Genomic DNA, 7,415 nt, shown 5'->3' with positions numbered 1-7,415 from the left:
CACATGCTTCTCCTCCGGAGGGAGGGTGAAAGGTGAGACGCTGTTAACAGTGCGGTTCCCGGTGACAGTTGGTTGCAGTTGGTGTGAACCGTCACTCGTGTTTGCATTTCTCCTCGTCCATTTCTCAGTGGTTCAGGTGCTTGTGTTGTGTGCTGGGTGCATCCCTTTGGTGTAGTGGCTGTGTGCTGGTTGGGGATGCATGCTGGCAATGACCTGGTGTGAACAGTGTCTGAGGTGGACGCAGCGTTCAGTGCAGTTTCTCTGGGCTGTTTGGTGGCTGGTGCCCTGGTTCCTGTGTGTTGCTCCTGGAGAGCACCCGACAGGGTAAGGAGGATGATGAGGGACTGTTGGTCCCCCTTCCCCCTCCCCTCCCCTTATGTTTCCTGATTAGGGGTAAAGAATAGGCCCTGGTTAGTGGTTAGGAGGGAGGATAGTAAGGGGTTAAAGAAGTAGTAGGTGGAGTAAGGAAGGAAGGGGAGAGCCGGTGGGAGGAGGAGTATTGGTAGATATATATAGGGGAGGTCAGTGTTAGGGACTTCCTCTTGACAGGGTAAGCCGAGTTGGTGAGGTCTTACCGCCGGCTTGGCTCTTGCAAGATGTCCGCAGGTGATGATGCGCTGCGTGCTTCTCTCCTGGCGCGTTTTCATGCGGAGGGGGAAGGATGGCTGCGATCTTTCTTGCGCAGCTTTGATCCTTCCTCGGCCTCTGCTCCTCCTGCGTCTGTCCCCTAAGTGCCGCCAGAGACGCCGCATGGTGAGTTCCCCACGGTGGTGGCTCATGGTGTGCGGCGCTCGGCGCGTAGTTGCCGCCCCCCTGCTAGGCTGCGTCAGGTGTCCCCCTTCTCTGTTGTGGCAGCTGATGCCCGCGGCTGCTATGTACCGGTGCGGGGATCAGAGCCGGAAGTAGGCCGCATCTTGGCTCCTCCCCTTCCGCCTTCTTCCTCGCTGGTCACATGTGTCCCGGTGTGGCAGGCGAGTGAATCGGCCATTATGGGGGCTAATCATTCTAGCGATGTTGCGGCGGATTACCGCCCCCTCACTCCACCGCCATCACAAGCTGCCCCTCCCCCCCCACCTGCGGCAATGCTTTCTCTCGCTTCCCATATGGTTGGAGGGTCGGCTGGGAGTTCGGCTCCTCCTACTGGGGGATCTTCTGTGTCGGTTGGTGCTGCAGTGTTGAGCCCTTCATTAGCCCCCTTTTTACAAATCCCTCCCACTCCTGCCGCTGCGGCCTCTCCGGTTAGATCATGCAGACGCAGGGAGAGATCTTTGTCCCCCACTTCCTCCAGAGAGGACAGGAGACGGGGCGGCGTAGCCGCAGGAGGCGGCGTTCCAGTCGACATTCCAGGTCCTCCCGGTACAGCAGGCGGTCCAGATCTTCCAGGTGCCATTCTCCGTCATCTTCAGAGGGATCCTCGGGCGCCTCGGAAGAGTCTATTCGTACACCGTGATCCGGGCGTGGACGACTGGTGGTTGGTGAGGTTTCCAGGGCCCCTAGCCTGGCTTCGGTGGCAGTACACAGGGATGCTGTGCCTGTACCTGCAGTGGCTCCGCCGGCGGTTCCGGCTTCTGGTGAGTACCAATATGTGGGGGCGTGGGGAGCGGGAGGTGTCAATGCGGGTTTAGAGTCTTTATTAAAATCGTTGCTGGATAGGTTGCCCCGTGGTTTCCCCTGATCCCCCTGCGGTTCCGGTGGTTGGGGTGGCGGAGGTGGCAGAGGCGCCAGTGGTGGCTTCTTCACAGGTGACGAAGGCCTCCACAGTTTTGGCAGGGATCCATAAGGATTCATGTTTTTATGGTGTCAGTCCTTTGGGGGCTCATTTAGAGGAGTCGGTTAGGGAGAAAATCTGGTCCCACCAATACGTGGACATATGGTCCTTGGTGTCGGTGGATCAGCATGGGGTGGATAAAGAGAATCGTTTTGTGGATAAGCCCTATGATAAACGGTTTAAGGTAGCCAGAACTATGAATAATTGGTTGCAGGCTTTTGCTGTTTTGGGGTGTGTGATGGGGCAGAGGCATCCGGAGCGGTGCGCTGAGTTCTTTATTTACATTACCACGATTTATAGTGCGTATAAGGCGCATGGGGGTAGTGCTTGGTGGAAATACGATGAGGAATTTCGGAGGCGTCTTGCGCTACAGCCTGAGCTGGGGTGGGGTGTGAAGGCCACGTATATCTGGCTCCGCTTGATGACGGCGCCACGGCCTCCTTCCTTTCCAGGGATGGCCACTGGCGTTGGGGCCTCGGCTGCCCAAGGGCCAGTGGCCGTCAGACGCCCGGGGGCATGTTGGTTGTACAATAAAGGGCATTGCAAGTACGCTGGCTTGTGCAGGCACAAGCACGAATGTTCGGCATGCGGGGGCCGCCATCCCGCGGGTAGGTGCTCTAGAACCCAGGGAAGAGGTTTCAAAACCCCTACCACCCTTGAACAGAAGGACGCCGGTCAACGTGGCAAGGATGGCTCCCTGGTTAGACCGGTACCCCAATAAAGGGGCGGGTGACATTTTGCGGAAGGGTTTTCCAGAAGGTTTTTTTTATACCGTTTATCCTCAAGAGATCCCCGTTTTTTTCGGACAATCTTAAATCAGCTAGGGAACATCCGGTGGCTCTCAGGGAGAAGCTGCAGAAGGAAGTGGCAGCGAGCAGGATGATGGGTCCCTTTGTTCAACCCCCCTTTTCCAATTTGAGGGTTTCGCCGTGGGGTGTTGTACCCAAGAAGGAACCAGGCAAATTTCGCCTAAAACATCACCTGTCTCATCCGAAGGGCGCATCGGTGAATGATGCGATACTTCAGGAGGAGTCATCGGTGTCATATGTATTGTTTGACCGGGTGGTGGCGCTAGTGAGAGAAGCGGGGAAGGGAGCTCTGTTGGCTAAATCAGATGTTGAGTCAGCTTTTAGGCTCTTGCCTATTCACCCGGAGTGTTTCCATTTGCTTGGGGGTTTTTTTGAGGGTTTTTTCTATTACGATACCTGTTTGCCCATGGGTTGCTCCATTTCGTGCCACTATTTCGAACTGTTCAGTTCGTTCTTGGAGTGGGTTGTGCGTTTTGAATCTGGTTGTTCGTCGGTGATTCATTATCTCGATGACTTCTTGTTTGTAGCGCCAGGGGGTGAGGGGGTCTGTCAGGCTCTCTTGTCTTCCTTTTTGGCTTTGATGGAGCGTTTTGGGGTTCCCATTTCGGCTGAGAAGACGGAAGGTCCGGTGACGCGGTTGTCTTTCTTGGGTATCGAAATAGATACAGTGGCTATGGTCTTTCGTTTGCCGCAGGACAAGTTGGTTGGGCTCAAGGCTTTGATTGAGGGGTTTCTGGTGGTGCGGAAGGTGACTCTTAGGCAGCTGCAGTCGCTCCTGGGTTTGTTGTGTTTTGATTGCCGGGTTATGCCTATGGGGCGGGTCTTCTCGCGGCGTTTATCATTGGCGACGCGGGGGGTGCTTTCCACTCGTCATCGCATCCGGCTGACCAATTCGCTCAAGGCTGATTTAAAGGTGTGGCGTGAGTTTTTGTGTTCTTACAACGGCCATATGTGTTATATTTCGCAGGAAATATCTAGTTGTGAGTTGGAGTTGTGGTCGGATGCGGCTGGTTCCTGTGGCTTTGGTACGGTGTTGGGTAAGGAATGGTGCGCTTCCCCTTGGCCTGATGAGTGGAGAGTTCTGGGTTTGGCGAGTAACCTAACGCTGCTGGAACTGTTCCCTATTGTAGTGGCAGTGGAGATTTGGGGTGATAGGTTAGAAAATCGTCACGTGTGTTTTTGGTCGGATAACCTGGGCACGGTTCAGTGTATTAATTGGTTGTCCTCTTCGTCATTGCCGGTCTTAGCATTGCTTCGGCATTTGGTCCTACGGTGCTTGGAACGCAATATTTACTTTAGAGCCCGTCACGTGCCGGGGGTGGATAACAGGATTGCTGATGCCCTCTCTCGTTTCCATTGGCAGGTTTTTCGGGACCTTCTTCCGGAGGCGGAAATGGATGGAATGGCGTGCCCGGATTTCCTGTGGCGTCTAGTGGTCAACAATTAATGACGTTGGTCAGCTCTTCGGTGACTCCGGCCACGTGACAGGCGCATGGTAAGGCCTGTGCTGAGTGGTTGGCAGTAAAGGGTAATAGGGAAGTGGCGGCACGGGATGATTTGCGTTTGGAGGTCACGGTGGAGTGGATGTTAAGGCTGCGTGGTCAAGGGGCTTCGGCTTCGGTTGCGCGGCGTAAATTGGCGGGGGTGGGTTTTTATTTTAAATTATGCGGGTGGCCAGATGTCACTAAAAATTTCTTGGTCCGTCAGGCTATGAAGGGGTGGCAGAAGGAATATGTGGTGCGTGATAGTAGGCGTCCGATTTCGTTTAGTTTGCTGGGCAGATTGGTGGATGCGTGTCAAGTTGTGTGTTCATCGGGGTTCGAGCAGGCTTTAGTTGCGGCGTGTTTTAGCGTTCAAGCTCTCGACAGGGTGGTTTGTTGGTGTCGGATGTGATTCTCAATAATAATGCGCTGTGGGTTCGGATTCGTTGCTCAAAAACCGATCAGTTTGGGAACGGGGTGTGATTACCTATCCATAAGCCCTATAAAATTGGTCTCAGATTACCGAACGGTACGGGTTAGTGGGGGGAATTTTTTCGCTCATGCTGACGGGTCCCCCTTGACAAAATTTCCGTTTTCCTCGGTGTTGCGTAAATGTTTGGCGCAGTTGGAGTTAGATACGGGGGAATTCGGCACCCACTCCTTTAGAATAGGTGCGGCGACGGAGGCGGCTAGGGCAGGGTTGCCGGAATCGGAGGTCATGCGGATTGGTCGTTGGAGGTCGGCCTGCTTTTACTAATTCTGTTTCTTTTCAGAAGTCGTTCGTCCGGTGATCTGGTTGGTTGGACATTCCTACATCTTCTGGGCAGCGCAGAGGGCTGAATGCAGGCCTGGAGGTCGCAGCCTGGGATTCAGGGAAGTGGAGGTGCACTGGAGGGGGCTTCGGGGGCTGAGATGGTCCCAGGTGTTGCCGGAGGTGGTGGAAATTGGACGTAGATCGGTGGGGCCAGTGATACTGGTCTTACATGCGGGTGGGAATGACCTGTGTTCCCAGAGGATGCTGGAATTAATGGCGTTGATGAGGTCTGATTTGTAGCGCTTCCCTGCGTTCTTCCCGGAGCTGGTTATAGTGTGGTCAGAGGTAGTGCCAAGAGTAGTTTGGCATGGGGCCAGGGACGGGGAGGCTATGGAAAAGTGCAGGAGGAATTTGAATGCCCGGATGTCCCGCTTTGTGCGTTCTAAGGGAGTGGTGTCCGGCATTGGCAGTTAGAGGGCGATAATAGATCTTTGATGAGGCCAGACGGTGTGCACCTCACCGAGATTGGACTGGATATCTTTTTGTCCGGTTTGCAGGATGGCATCGAACAGGCTTTTAGTTTGCTGGGTGGTGGTCGGAGCCCCGTTTAAGATACGGTCCTCCTCCGTGGCGGCATTTAAAAAGGAAAGGTCGTGCTGAAGAATTATTGGCGTACGTACACCCTGGGGGAGCCAGGGTGGTATACCGCATCGGAGGAATGGTTCGTGGAGGAGGTGGTGTTTTTTGATACCGTTTTGTTAAAAGAAAAAATTAGCTGTGGCCGATCATCACCCAGTAAAGGATTGGTTGATAAAACTAAGTTGTCGGAGTCTTTATTTGGTTTAAGTTGGAAGGGGCCGGTGGGGTCCTCCCCCTTTCCCCCTCCTTGCCCCATCCCCATTTTAGTACCAGCAGTCTGGAGAGCACCGGACAGGGTAAGGAGGGTGATGAGGGACTGTTGGTCCCCCTTCCCCCTCCCCTCCCCTTATGTTTCCCTGGTTAGGGGTAAAGAATAGGCCCTGGTTAGTGGTTAGGAGGGAGGATAGTAAGGGGTTAAAGAAGTAGTAGGTGGAGTAAGGAAGGAAGGGGAGAGCCGGTGGGAGGAGGAGTATGGGTAGATATATATAGGGGAGGTCAGTGTTAGGGACTTCCTCTTGACAGGGTACAGTGCGGTCTCTCTGAGCTGTATGGTGACTGGCTGCCTGGTTCTAGGTGGTTCCAGGGGCTGGCAGCAGTCTTTTAGAGACTTCCTTGCACTGACACTGATCCTGTTACTTCCCCCCCCCCCACACCCTGTTGTATATTGGGTGTTCTTTTTGTTCCCCTTTTTTTGGGGGGGGGGGCTTTGAGGGGTGGGAGTGTCACGGCCTTTGGCTTGTGCTGTAACACTGTTGCCACACTTGCGGTTGCCCGCGGCAACGTGTTGCTGTGAGAGCATGCGGTGGTAGTGTCTCGGCCTTCTGGGTGATTGCCGTGACATGGTTGCCACGCATGCTGTTGCCGGTGGTAATGTGTGGTTTAGTATGCTTGAATGTGCACTTCCCCTTTAAGTTGTAGCCTCCCTCTGTCTGGTGCTGTAAGGGTTAACTCCCTGACTGGGTGTGGTCTCTTGGCTTTTATCTTCTGTAGTTTTCTGGCTGGAGTCATTGTTACTTCAGCTGTCGTTGGTGCTGGAGCTCTGCTCCAGTCCAGGGTGTTCCATCTGTTCAGTGAGGGCCACCCTTGTGGTCATAGATGTTGATGTTCTTATGGTGTCTCCTTCCCTTCTTATGTTTTGGTTTGTGTGGATTATGTTCAGGGTTTTGTATGTCTTGTGTGGTGTTACATGGCTGGTGATGTTTGGTGTCCAGCATGTTTGCTAGACATTCCCCTGTCTCACGTTTATTGCAGCTATGGGTGTCCTGGGTTCCTGTGTGGTTTGTGGTGTGTTCTGTGATTTTTAATGTTGGTGTGGATAGCAGAACTTGTGCACGGGTTCCAGTCAGTGTGTCTGTGGCAGGTAAGTGTGTTATGGGTTTCGCTTACCTGCCATCTCCATGTATGTGTTCCCCTCTCCTTACAGTCTGGCCTCAGATAGAGACTCCTGTTCCTCCATGACTGGGATGATCAGGTCGTCTCTTCCCGACTCCTTAGTGAGGGATTACCAGGGCAACTTAGGGTCTCTAGGAATCCAGAGTATGAGTCGTCCTACCATCGGGGTCCACTCATACGATGAGTCAGGGAGATGATTAGGGACGCTGCAGGAGGTGACCTGCTCCCTTATTACTCCTTTTGGCCAGGCTGATCCCCTTTTTACCATTTGACACCGCACGGTGGGGGGTTTCCCCCACTCCCCACCGTGACAATTTGACGCTCTCCTCATATTTCTCGAATTAAGGATCTTGCCCTAAATGGGTGTTTAATTGATAGTAGAATAGAACGACAGTATGTACAGGGTTTATCTCACACGGCCTGAACCAGACTAGGCCTCAATTAAATTAGTTTGCCCAAAATGGCTGTATTTCAAATGCCTGAATAGAAGCCCTGTATTTAAACGGTGTATCTCACACGCCCTGAACCAGACTAGGCCTCAATTAAATTTGTTTGCCCAAAATGGCTGTATT

Source organism: Bufo bufo, chromosome 3, assembly GCF_905171765.1.
Source record: "Bufo bufo chromosome 3, aBufBuf1.1, whole genome shotgun sequence".
Taxonomy (NCBI): domain Eukaryota; kingdom Metazoa; phylum Chordata; class Amphibia; order Anura; family Bufonidae; genus Bufo; species Bufo bufo.
Note: the sequence above shows the minus strand (reverse complement) of the source record.